Source organism: Cucurbita pepo, chromosome 11, assembly GCF_057944985.1.
Source record: "Cucurbita pepo subsp. pepo isolate OVF chromosome 11, ASM5794498v1, whole genome shotgun sequence".
Lineage (NCBI taxonomy): Eukaryota > Viridiplantae > Streptophyta > Magnoliopsida > Cucurbitales > Cucurbitaceae > Cucurbita > Cucurbita pepo.
In genome coordinates, this window is record NC_141808.1 from 8,109,477 (window position 1) to 8,123,905 (window position 14,429).

Sequence of the window (14,429 nt, forward strand, 5' to 3'; positions counted from 1 at the left end):
CCTTTGAGCGGTTACACTTTTAGTTTTCGACCAAACTTTTGGGGCACAACACAGTTTTACTGCACCTTCCAGTGGTCTGGCTGGTCGCATTACTTTGATATATACAAGGATGATAGAGATAGAACCAAATGCAACGATACTCTATGTTTGTGGTTAGTGGTTGAACATGGTATTTGTATGTTCAACTATAAAACCAAATTGTATGATATTTGCTACACATGGCCGGCTAAATGAATATAAAAAATCGATATATCCATGAATTGGAGGGTTTTGATTATGATATTATAATAAATCGATATAAATTTGATACGGTGTATAAGTTTTAATGAATTATATTATTAAGATTTGTTAAGGTATTTCAATGCATAAAATACTTATTTATTAATCTCTTCCACTTTGATCGGAATTATTTGGCCTCATTTATCGAAATCTCCCATCATTTTTTCGAACATAAATCAAACTCAAATATGACAAGAATACAAAACCAAATTAACTTTCTTTCTTTTTTTATTAGTTATAAAATTTAAACATCTCATTAGCTTTTAATGTTACGTTACTTGTCTATATTATTTCGATGAAAATGGGTCCGATTTCAATGTTGGCACAGTCTCGAAGAATATCATTATTTTTATTTGCTAATCTATTTACTATGGAATTGTCAATTGAATTTATAGCCACCCAATCAAAATAATTCATTTTATAAGCTTGTTCAAATTGACATGATTAGTGTCACGGTCTTACATCAATCGCATAATGGAATTTGTTTATTACGACTCTCAAGTGGTCCAATGGGCGACACTCGCATAATAAACTCAGTTTAGTTTGACCCGCAAATGCTTCCACTAATGAGAAACTGTCGTATTATTACCCCTAAGGATAAGGAAGGATAAGTAGGTAAACAAAGGAATGGTGCAAAACTATATTACCCCTAAGGATATCTAACTATGGTTCATGACCTAAAAGACCTCCAAATGCTATTAAATTATGTGGTAGACCTTATTGTGTGATGTCTGAAGATGTGATGATGTTTGAAAGTTATTGGAACACGTTGATTAGCAAAACCAAGAATTAGAGATAAAATGACCAAAATGCCCCTAGGACTACTTATTTAAATTCAAGGTTTATATGTGCTCCAAATGACTTGCTACTTCTTTTAAGGCCTATTGGTAAGAACAAGGAGTTATGTTCAATGGTTCAAGTTGATTAGAGCAAGCTTGGAACCTAAAGCAAGTTAGGACCAAAGAAACACCTAAAGGAAACACCTCAAGACATAAAAGTCAAGACCCTTCTAGAATCCTCTAAGGAATTCATTATGAATGTATGACCTTCTAGAACAACCCATGTTTGTTACTATGATGTATTCATATGTTTACGAATGCATGTTATAACTTATGCCTCAAGAAATTATGAACCTTAGAAACTTAGAAGAATGAGAATCAAGAACAATATAGCTCCTTTCAAAAACTATAGAGAGAATACTTTATTGAATCCTAGAACAGATGCAAAATCTAAGCAATAGTTGGGTAACATAACCATTACCTCATATACTACAAACTCAGAAAATACTTTACAGGTTCTTTCCTATTATCGATGTTACTCCCTTCCGTGTTTGATGTTAACTTCTTGACAGTAATGGCCTGTTCAGAATGCATCACTGCCTTGTATACAGTCCCGCCATAAGCACATATCTCGTAAAAAGTAATAGTGGCCTCAATTAGATCTTGGGAAGAAATTCTTTCCTTAGGTGGGAAATAGACATCCAAATCCATAGATTTTCTTTCCTTATTTTGCTCCATTTCGAATGGATGTCTCATGCAATATAAGATGATCATAATTAGAACGATAGAAACTCCACCTACCTTAAAAGATGTAGACGATGAATCTCCATTGCAGTTGTCAAGAGGTCCACCACAGAGCCCCTCTTTGTCAATGAATCTACTAGTGGGCATGTTCTGAAAAAAAGTTTTTTAGGGGATCGGATGTCTCACGTTATGCTATATTGCTATGCCATAGCAAAATTAGTAGATTTGTACTCAAAATGGAATGATTGTTCTTCAACTAGGTATACTTTTTACGACTAAAACTTCTATTTCACATTTGTTAAATTTTATTATTCTCTTTCCAACGTTCCTTACATATTAACTAACATTTTGTTTGTCAAGAAAAACACATTAGTTTGATTAAAAAAAAAGCTCAACAAAAGATCAATTGAGTAACTACTAAATTTATGTAATATATATAATATTACAATTAGTAGAACAAAAATATATTTATCCATATAATAATTAAAAAAGATTTTAAAGTAATATTCTTGTCAATTTATCTCAAATTTTATATTATTTTACTTTTTTTATTCTTTTTTCCTTTGAATTTATTAAATTTTGTTGAAAAAGTAATTTATGAAAAAACAATACTATGTGAATAAGTGTGACTTCTGAGTAAATTATGGGTACATGAATCACCTAAGATCACATCCTTATAAGAGCGACCGTGAGGATAAGATGACTAAGATATGTTTAAAAGACTTGAAAGTCACTACCTATACAACCAAGGAGCAGCTTCCTTTATGGTAGCTCAATCATAGGACCACATGGTTAAGCATGCTTTACTTGGAGCAATTATATGTTGGGAGACCTTTTAGAAATTTTCCTAGGATGCATGTGAATGAGGACAAAGTGATAACTATCTAAAAGTAGAGTCATATAAAGTCTTTTTGGAGTTAATATTGCACTCTTATTCACCATTTTCTCATTTATAACCACATTTATTCTACTTTGTGAGCATGAAATCGTTTATTGCGGTCCAACGTGAAAAAAATATGATTTGGCATAAATCGATCTTAATTGTATATTTAATTGAGTTATGTGGTAAAATTTCAGACATTTATGCTAAACCATGTGGGAGTAGCGAATTTGGAAACAAATGGGGGATGACATGGAAATGATAAATCCACGTTAGCAGTCCAAGTGGGTCATTGACTACCCAATGAGAAACATCCTATGTGTACTACTTATTTCTTTTCAGCCCTAAAGGGGAACCCATGCTCAATATAAGAGGAAAAAGAAGACCAAGAGAAAAAGAGCCACATTCTGGGGAGAAAATCGAATTACACAGCAGCAGCTTGTGCTGCAGTGAACTGCTGTGAAACCAGAGAAGAAGAAGAAAACCCTAATCCAGCAGCTGTTGACAGCAGAAGGAAAAGGAGACCAACAAGGATTGATTAGGGCAAAGAGGTGGACGTGAGAGCTCAAGAGAAATGAACTTCCATTGACGAACGACAACAAACCGGGATAACTCTCTATTTCCTTATTATCTTTCCTTATTCCATCAATTTTACATGATGATGATGCGGATTTCTTCATTTAGTTTAATTTGTATGGAAAGCTAAACTTAATAGGGGAGGCGAGAGAGTTTTATATAGTTTAAGTATGTTGACGATATGATTTTAGTTTATTAAAGAGTTGTTGTTAAAGATTTACATGTATGTTTAATTAGCTACTTTACATACATAGTTGTTCTCTTATTCGGGAGAAGAGAGGGAGCAATGAAATCCTCTTTAATACTCTAGTTCCGTAGCAAGGAGACTTGAAGGGTAATAGAAGGGTTAGGAATAATTCTTCTCCTACAGCCTTGTTAATAGAAATTACAACGATTATGGAAATAATCACCATTCATGACCCTCGGAAGTGGGCTTGAGAATCTATTAAAAGGAACTAAAATCTACCACAAAACTCAACAACTTATCTATTTAATCTCTCTTAGCCGAACCTTCCTCATTATAGTTGATTTTCTCATCATTTTCTGTTTTTCGACAGCAGTGACACTCTGTTTTAGTTTTGTTTAAATAGTTAAAATCTCCAACACCCATTTGAATGTTACCCAAAAACTCACTTAGTTTCCAGCGATAAAATTAACCAAAAAGATAGGTTCCCTGTGAAATCGATAATTTACTTATTACTTGCTACTTGTGATAGTGTATACTTGCACTTATTCTTGTGAATTTTACATCATTTTATTATATACATCCACAAGCAATCAAGTTTTTGGCGCCGTTGCCGGAGAACCTAATTTGGTTATTTTACTTTTTGTAGATTTTGTGAGCGGGAGCCAACAAGAAGTCATAGTAAGCTGAGTGTTCCTACTGCTGTATTTACTGCTGAAGAATTGAGTTTACTGTTGCAAAATTCTGTGTATGAACCCACCTACGGGTTTGAAATTTATTTTGGATCCTGAAATAGAGAGAATATTTAGACGAAGGTTGAGGGAGAAAAAGGAAATGACAAAATAGAATATACAGCAAATGGCCCAACTAAATCGGGAGTTTGAAAATCCAGTGATGATGGCTAATCAAGAGAGAATTACTGCCAATGCCATTCATTTAGCAGATGACAGAGAAAGAGCGATCCGAGCATATGCACACCCAGCTGTGGAAGAGCTAAATCCGTGCATCATTATACCCGAAATACAAGCAACCACGTTTGAGCTAAAACCTGTGATGTTTCAAATGCTGCAAACCATTGGGCAATTTCATGGACTACCGTCGGAAGATCCTCACCTACACCTAAAGTCATTTTTGGGAGTTAGTGACTCATTTCGATTTCAAGGAGTGAATAAAGATGTGATTAGACTGAGCTTATTCCCATATTAATTGAGGGATGGTGCTAAATCATGGTTGAATACCTTAGCACCGGGAACAATTGATTCGTGGAATAGTCTAGAAGAGAAATTTTTTATCAAGTATTTCCCACCCACGAGAAATGCACGGTTCAGAAATGAGATTGTTGCTTTTCAATAGTTTGAAGATGAGACACTAAGTGAAGCTTAGGAGAGATTTAAGGAGATGCTTAGAAAGTGTCCTCACCATGGACTACCTCATTGTATACAAATGGAGACTTTCTACAATGGATTAAATATTGCTACTAAACAAGTAGTTGATGCTTCCGCCAATGGAGCTATTTTGTCAAAGACATACAATGAAGCATATGAGATTTTAGAGAGAATAGCATCTAACAATTGTCAATGGGCCGATGTGAGAAGCAACCCAGGAAGGAAGACTCAAGGAGTACTTGAAGTTGATGCTTTGTCCTCTATCAATGCTCAACTAGCTTCGGTGACTAATATTTTACAAAATCTAGCGTTGGGGCAAGACTCCATGATCAAAGCACCAGTCCATACAGCTGCTGTAATTAACCAGACAGCAGCCGAATCTTGTGTATGTTGTGGAGAGGAACACACCTTTGATCAATGTTCAAGCAATCTGACCTCAATTTTTTATGTCGGGAATCAAGTTAGTCAAGGCAACCCAAAAAATAACCCCTTCTCAAATACTTATAATCCGGGGTGGAGAAATCATCCAAATTTCTCATGGAAGGGACAAGGCTCGTACAACCAACAAATGCCCCTTAAAGCAAATTACCCTCTGGGTTTTGGATTACAAAATCAATTGACATATGGTTCTCAACAAGCCACCACCACCCAAGGGGAAGGAACTAGCCAAGCTCAACACATACTGGGAATATCGCTTTAGAGCCTAATAAAGGAATATATGGCTAAAAATGATGCTGCGATACAAAGTCAAACAAGCATCATTGCGAAATTTGGAAGTTCAAGTAGGTCAATTAGCAAATGAGTTACGAAATAGACCTCTTAGTAAGCCTCTACTCCACCCGTTGTGAAGCCTCCTAAAACACAGACATCAGTCAGCAGTGGACAAGAAAGCAAAATATACACACCAACATCTCCTTTTCCACAAAGAATAAAAAAAAAGAAGAAGGAAGAAGCCAACTTTGAGAAGTTCATGGACATATTTAAGGAAATTCACATAAATATACCATTAGTTGAAGCTTTGAAGCAAATGCCAAATTATGTGAAATTCTTGAAGGATGTGCTCACCAATAGAAGAAAGTTTGAAGAATTCAAGGTGGTACCATTGAATGAAGAGTGTAGTGCAATATTGAAAAACAAGATCCCGCTAAAGGAGAAAGACCCTGGTTCATTCACAATTCCAATATCAATAGGAGGGAAGAAGCTAGGTCGAGCATTATGTGATTTGGTATCAAGCATTAATCTAATGCCGCTGTTTATTTACAAAAAGTTAAGTATTAGTGAAGCTAGATCAACTACAGTCACTCTTCAACTAGCAGATCGATCTTTCACTTATCCCGAAGGAAAGATTGAGAACATCTTAATTCAAGTTGACAAATTCATATTTCTTGCAGATTTTATCATTTTAGATGATGAAGCCTATCATGATGTTCCAATTATTTTAGGGAGACCATTTTTAAAGACCGGAAGAACATTAGTCGATGTCTACAAAGGAACCATCACATTAAGAATGGGTGACCAAAAAGTTGAATTTAACATCAATGACAGCATGAAATATCCCGCAGTGACAGAAGAATGCTCAGCAGTGTATGAATTGACAGAACAACCAGCGACCGAGGAATGGGATGATGGGGAAAGCGGGCAGGAAGAAGACAGCAGCTGAAATTACAGAATAGAACTGTTACCAGATTTAGGTGAATTTAGCACAGCTTTTGAGTCACTAGAATGTGAGGGAAGAAAGAATTCACCGATGAGACCATCTATTGAGGAAGCGCCGCAGCTGGACTTGAAACCACTACCAGCTAACCTTAAGTATGCTTATTTAGGTGACAAGAAGACACTACCCATCATCATCTCAGCGACACTATCCTCGACTCAAGAGGATATGCTCCTAGAAACATTGAAGAAGCACAAGGGGGCGATAGGTTGGACATTGGCGGATGTAAAAGGAATTAGCCCTTCACTATGCATGCACAAAATACAATTGAAGGAAGGAAAAGTTAAGTCCATTGAGCAACAAAGACGATTAAATCCCATGATGAAGGAGGTTGTTAGAAAGGAGATTCTCAAATGGCTAGATGCTGGAATAATTTATCCAATTGCAAACAGCAGCTGAACAGTAATGGCAAATGAGAACAATGAGTTGATCTCCACTAGAATAGTGAATGGATGGAGAATTTGCATGGATTATAGAAGGCTAAACAAAGCGACACGTAAGGATCATTTTCCTTTACCATTCATTGATCAAATGCTTGATAGGCTTGCTGGAGAGTCACATTATTGCTTCTTGGATGGTTATTCGGGATACAATCAAATTACAATCAGTCCAGAAGATCAAGAGAAAACTACATTCACATGCCCATATAGAATTTTTGCCTTTAGACGAATGCCCTTTGGACTATGTAATGCTCCAGCGACATTTCAACATTGCATGATGGCCATTTTTACAGATATGGTAGAAACATTTATGGAGATATTCATGGATGATATTTCGGTTTATGGAGAATCTTTTGAGACTTGTTTGTGCAATTTAGGGAAGGTTCTACAAAGATGTGAAGAGAAGAATCTTGTACTGAATTGGGAAAAATGTCAATTTATGGTCAATGAGGGAATAGTGTTAGGCCACAAGATCTCAAGAAGAGGAATAGAAGTTGATAGAGCCAAGATAGAAGCTATTGAAAGATTGAATCCACCTACGTCAGTTAAAGGTATAAGAAGCTTTTCGGGCCATGCAGGGTTTTATAGGAGATTTATTAAAGATTTCTCCAAGATTGCAAAACCATTGTGTAGTTTGTTGGAGTCAAATAGAAAATTCGTTTTTGACAAACAATGCATGACTGCCTTCCAAGCATTAAAGACAGCTGACCACAACTCCTATAATGTCAACACCCGATTGGAATTCACCATTTGAGTTGATGTGTGATGCTAGTGGCCATGCTGTGGGGGCAATGTTAGGACAGAAAAAGGGGAAGGTACTTCATCCTATCTATTATGCCAGCAAAATGTTGAATGAGGCTCAAGTGAATTATACAACAACTGAAAAAGAATTGTTGGTCGTAGTATTCGCTGTTGAAAAGTTCAGAGCTTATTTATTTGGAGCGAAGGTGAAAGTGTACACTAACCACGCAGCAATCAAGCACCTAATGATGAAACCGAATGCCAAGCCAAGATTAATTAGATGGATTCTACTGTTACAAGAGTTCGAGATAGAAATCGTGGACACGAAAGGAGCTAATAACCATGTAGCAGATCACTTATCTAGAATGGAGAACATGGAAGAAAAGGTCAATAGCAAAGAAATTGATGATGCATTTCCGGATGAACGGCTGCTTGGGATAAACAGCAGTAGCAGCAGCTACAGCAGTAGCAGAATGACAGCAACTCTATGGTATGCAGACATAGCAAAATTTTTTGCTTGTGCCATCATACCCGAAGAAAAAAATTATCAACAAAGGAAGAGGTTTTCCATGAATCCAAAAGTTACATTTGGGATGAACCAAGGTTTGAATTAGGGCTTGGATGGAGTCACACATTAACCTAGTATTAGCATCTACTCCACCCGCTGGGGGTGTAGCTTCAGGTGCGACTTGGAGTGGTAGGGTAGGCTGGGGTGGAGGTTCTACTTGTTGTGGAGGCTCTACTGGTGGTGGAGGCTCAGCTTGCAGTGGAGCTAGAGGAGGTAGCTCAACTGGTGGTAAGACTGGGGGCGGTGTAACTGTTACTGACCCAGTCTCTGATCTTTCTTGAGGTGGGCCCTCTACTGCCACACCTCGTCCTACTTCTCTTCGACGGGGTCGCCCCCATCCTAGTCTTCCTCTTCCTCTTCCCCTTTCTCTTCCTCGTTCTCGTTCTCTAGGCATGGTTCTATAAACCAATATAAGGTTGCTTAAGTCTAAGGCCTTAATACTATGCATATACATAAATAACAATACACACACTATACAATACATCATAACGCCAAAGAAGTAAACATTCATCATGCTAAACATCATATCATACCACCAACAAAATTACTCAGCATGCAACATATGACATCATACTCTTAAATAATAAATACGTGAAATATCACAACCATTTCAGTAATGTCCACATAAAAAAATGCATGCGAGTTTTAAAACGTTTCTCTTTTCTTATCTTATGCAAGGCGTACCTGACGGTGTCGGGGCATCGACGTTGGGACCGTGGAGTGTGCCAAGCCTACATCGTAGGCTAGTCTATAGAATCTAAAACCTAGAGCTCTGATACCAACTGTAACGACCTTAAATTTCCACATATCTAGAGTCGCCACTAACGAATCATGCTCATCTCTAATGAAGAATAAAAATCTAAGAATGCTAATTTTTATTAGCGGAAAAATTTAAAACTTCAAAACATTGGAAAACATTGCCGGACTTACGTGTTTCAAACATCATGCTGGAGTTCAAAAAGATAAAAAAAAAAACGATTACAAATTAAATAATATAAATGAATGAAATGCAAACGCCCTATCCTAACCAAGACTAGGAATTTTAAATATGCAACTATCCTATGCACGTGCCATAGTCTCTGATCACGACGCCACCGTTAACCATACATGGGAGTCTTGCCTTTACCTGAAAAACAATATGGCACACGGCCTGAGTATTTCGAAGAAATATTCAGTAAGTGACCCCACTATAGGGGTCATGCTATTGCAAACACATGCAATCATGAATTAGGGACCTATCTCTAATCATCTTAGGGGTGGCCTCAAGTCTCAAACAAATTGGATTTGTAGTACTTCCCTACACACGACTCACACATACGAGTGTGAATCCCCAGGGCGCTCGCACACCCCCTGGACCCTCTGGTCCAGCTAATATATAGCGACGTCCGGAGGTCAGCGGAACCCCATAGTGTCATACGCCTCATGAACACCCTCATCCGTGCGCATTCGCACCTATGCGCATTCGCGCTCATCATAAGGTGCGCGTCCGCACTCATCATCTCTAGGGGAAGTAGCCCTATGCTTATGAACATACAATTTGCATGAGGTCCCTCTAAATACATCGTAATGTCTCTTCCGACACAACCCTCTAGTCTCATCTCTTTATTACTCTAGGTAACACATGCTCGTGGGTATTTATATTAATATCATATTCAAGCTCTTAGGGTTGTGTCCTATGTCGATCTAACGACATGATGCAATATGGCACTCATCATCATCTAGCATGCTCAATATGGAAACCATCATCATATTAAGGTAAACATCATGCAATCATCATACTCATCATATTGCCACAAAGTGCGTCAAACATATCAAGTACATCATTCATCAAAATATGTATATACTGCACATATCATCAAGCATCGTAATCCACACATCATCATAACTCATACAATTTTTTAGCCTATCCTATAGTAAGGCCACTTACTTGGTTGGCCTTGGCCGAAGTACTCCCTAAATAGATAAACGTAAGCTCCCATTCCGTAAGAGCTGCTTCCTACGTCACCGGGGTTTGTTTTCTATCAAACCGTTCACCACTTTCTGTTAGTATTTCACAATTAATTTCCCTATAATTCAATAAATGTGAAATACGGCTCTAAAACAGCCTCGGATACCTTAATCGGGGCCGAAAACAGATCTGGGAGGGTCGAAACAGTGGAAACCGGGCTGAAAAAAGATGAGCCGAGCCGAACAGCCGCTGGGAGCCGCTAGAGCGTCGCTGGAGGGAGCCTCAGTTGTTTACGCCGCACCGAGCCGAGCCGAGGGACTGCTAGCGCCGCTATGTGACACGTGGCAGTAGTAGAGCGAGCCACGTCGTGTGGTAGCGTCCGGTCAAAGCGCGGGTCGCAGTCTAGTTTAGGTCGTGTTCTGGGTCGCGGGTTGCGGAGGCTACTAGGCCAAGACTATCGTTGGGCCTCGGCTTATTGGGTTGGGCCAAAAGTTTTTTTTTGGGTTGCAGGCCGGCTCGATTGGACCGATGGTCTGGTCTCGGGTTAGTTCAACTAAATCGTAGCTTCTGGGCTGATTTGAGGTTTGGGCCACTGTAGTTGGGCTTGGCCGAAGGCAGAGGCCAAGAGAAAGAATGGGCTGACTCTCTCGGGTTTTTGGTTCGGGTTGACCCGAATCCGTGGATTGATGGTGTTAATATAACACATGCGGAAGCAATTTGGATCTTAGGCACTTTTAGAACATCAATTATAGTAAATAACTAGCATGTTCATAAATATTAAAACTTAATGAGTTTAGATACTAACCTTTTGTAGTTCAAACTCCTTTTTCCTCACGAACCGGTTTCGAACCACCACTAGTATCTTCTCCACTATTCTCCGGCCTTAGAACGGGATTGTGGAATCCGGTGAGTGACTAAACTTGGGAGGGATTTTGTATATGTGAAGAAAGTGTTTGTGAGAGGTTTTTTCTCAAGGTTTTTCACCAAGAAGAAGAACACCTTCCATGTACCATGATCACTCTATTTAAAGAGTCATGTTTGAGATTATGTGGCAAGCATGCTTGTTTGAGTTAACCAAATTTTGACACTCAAAATTCAACTCAAACTTGTGGGGTTTATTTGGCAAGCATGCAAGTTTGGTTAAACCAAATTTTGACACCTCAAAATTCCACTCCCATGGATTTTTCCATTAAATGAAGTCAACATTTTGACTTTCTTCCTTTTAATTCAACAATTTATTTGAATAATGAATTTCAAATTAAAGTAACATTAAATGATTAATTAAACTATTTAATTAATTCAAATGCCAATCCCAATCAATTCCGACACATAATTGATTAAGATATTTAAATCTTATTTAAATATCTCAGATCCTCTCTTTTTGTTTAATGCGGTTAAATATATCGTATATATGTAGTGCATATTCTCTAATTTGAATTCGAACACTTCGAACTCACTCGTCACACTGTTCTATGGTTTAGTCCGACATGAGCTAGCAGAGTGACCTAATGGACCTATAGATCATGGGCTCCAACCATCCAAGATTAACCGGTTAAACTCATTAACCTTGTTAACCAACATTCGTTAACTACTAGGACACTCCACTATAGCCTAGTAGTTGCACTCCCCTCACTATAGATATATTTCTGTCCATTTGATATAACCATGATTAGTAAGTCGATCCTTCACAAGTTGTTCGTAACTAGAGCTGGGTCAATTTACCGTTTTACCCCTAAAGTTACTTCTTGTTCCTTATGTCTCACTGATCCTCTAATGAATAATTGATTTGTGGTCCAACCAGTAAATCGAATCCCTCTCAGGCTAATGAGAGGGTGGGGCCCCTTGTTCAAGACCTGAAGTCAGTGTTTAAGGGAACTACCTCTCTTCTATCCTTAAAAGTGGGTAGGAGTGAATTCCATCTTGCACCCCACGTCCCCAGCCATTCACCCTGTCTTACCCCTGAAATGGGAGGCCTATTGAGTCGGCGAACTAGAGCCACTCTCACCCATGCAAATCTAAGGATAATTCCGAACAAACAGGAGTTCATGGTTAGCTCAAGATTAAAACCGAGTTACCTAGGTTATCGAATGAAAAGAAAAATCAGTCTCAACAGTAAACGACATTATAAAGTGAGAGTGGTTTTCTTCATGGTCCGATCTTATGCAATACTCATTGCATAGGACGCTCCCACTCACATGTCTCCACATGTACAATTTAGTGATCTCATTGTTTATATCATATACAAAAGTGGGCCGCATCCATAGTGTCCCCAGAATAAGGTACTCAGCTTTATCCTTACACTATAGATCATTTTGACTATATATACTTGAACTTGATTCACTCTTATGTCTCTACAGATAGTTCAAGTAATCATACTATAGCCAGAGTGTTCTTAGTTTATTGGATTTAGATTAATGATCGTAAAGTTCACTTTATTCAATAACAATCTTTACTGAATAAACAACAATAATAACTTTATTGAAAATAGAATATGTTTTTGTTTACAAACTATGAGTTTTAGGACATAAAACCCAACAAACTCCCACTTGGACTAAAACTCTAGTGGGGTTTTATAACGTTGAGTAGAGAGAAATACAATAAACTAGGGCATCACATACTCATGCCTTTTCTCTCACTGGCGCTAGATTACATAACTCGTAGTTCTAGACTCACTAGGTGCCCTTCAAACACTTTAGCCGTGAGGGGCTTTGTAAATGGATCAGCAATGTTGTGCTCTGAAGCTATCTGTGTGACGATCACATCTTCTCGTTGCACAATCTCCCTTATGAGATGATATTTGCGCTCAATATGTTTTCCTCGCTTATGGCTTCTTGGTTCTTTTGAATTTGCAACTGCTCCACTGTTATCACAATAAAGAGTGACAGGAAGATGCATATTTGGAACGACTTCCAAATCAGTTAAAAACTTCCTAAGCCATACAGATTCTTTCGCTGCTTCACAAGCAGCAACATACTCAGCCTCCATGGTGGAATCAGCAATGCAACCTTGCTTTATGCTTCTCCATATTATTGCTCCTCCGTTCAGAGTGAAGACAGATCCTGATGTCGATTTCCTCGAATCTACATCGGTCTTAAAATCTGAGTCAGTGTACCCTGTAAGGATCATATCCTTAGCACCGTACATTAGCATATAGTCCCTCGTTCTCCTAAGATACTTGAGAATATTCTTAACGGCAGTCCAATGAACATGTCCCGGATTGAACTGATATCTGCTGACAATTTCCACAGCATAGCATATGTCGGGTAGGGTACATAGCATGGCATACATCAGACTACCGACCGCTGATGCATAGGGAATGTGTCTCATATCCTCAACTTCTTGAGGTGTCTTAGGACTTTGTTCCTTCGACAAATAAGCTCCATGCCTGAAAGGTAATAATTCTTTCTTGGAGTCCTGCATCTTATATCAAATCAACATTTTGTCGATGTACGATGCATGAGACAATGCTAGTGTTTTGTTCTTGTGATTCTGAACAATTTGGATTCTAAGAACAAATTGAGCCTCTCCCAAATCTTTCATTTGGAATTGTGTCGCTAGCCAATGCTTAATGTCAGTCAGAAATCCCACATCATTTTCAATGAGTAGGATATCGTCAACGTACAACACCAGGAAAGCTACTGTAGAGTTGACACTCCTTTTATAAACACAAGATTCATTAACATTCTGTTTAACTAGCTTGATCAACAACTCTTGTTGTTTTTTCAGTAGCTTCTTTTAAAATCTCACTTAATACTAGTTTGCTACGAGGTTGATGATTTCTTACGTGGTCTTCCTCTAAGAATGTAGCGTTTGTTGATACAAACACTCTATTTTCTTGAGGGTCATAAAACAAACCACCTTTCGTCTCTTTGGGGTATCCAACGAATAGACATAATTTTGAACGACGTTCTAATTTCTTGGAGTTTTGCAACAACACATGTGCTGGACATCCCCAAATTCTGAAGTGACGTAAACTACCTTTACGCCCTTTCCATAACTCATAAGGTGTTTCTGAAACACTCTTAGTAGGAACCATGTTCAAAATGTATGTAGCAGTCTCCACTGCATATCCCCAAAACGAATCGAGTAATTGAGCGAAACTCATCATAGACCGAACCATGTCTAATAGAGTTCTATTTCTCCTTTCTGATACACCATTTTGTTGAGGCATACCAGGGGCTGAGAGTTGAG

General features: G+C 38.2%; 1 non-coding gene across 1 annotated transcript; it reads right to left on the minus strand.

Annotated features, from left to right (window-relative positions):
* Nucleotides 1–4,763: 4,763 nt before the first annotated feature.
* LOC147790218 (small nucleolar RNA R71) lies at nucleotides 4,764–4,869 on the minus strand. Its single transcript, XR_015423060.1, has one exon. It is a non-coding gene; the product is annotated as a small nucleolar RNA R71 (small nucleolar RNA).
* Nucleotides 4,870–14,429: the final 9,560 nt, after the last annotated feature.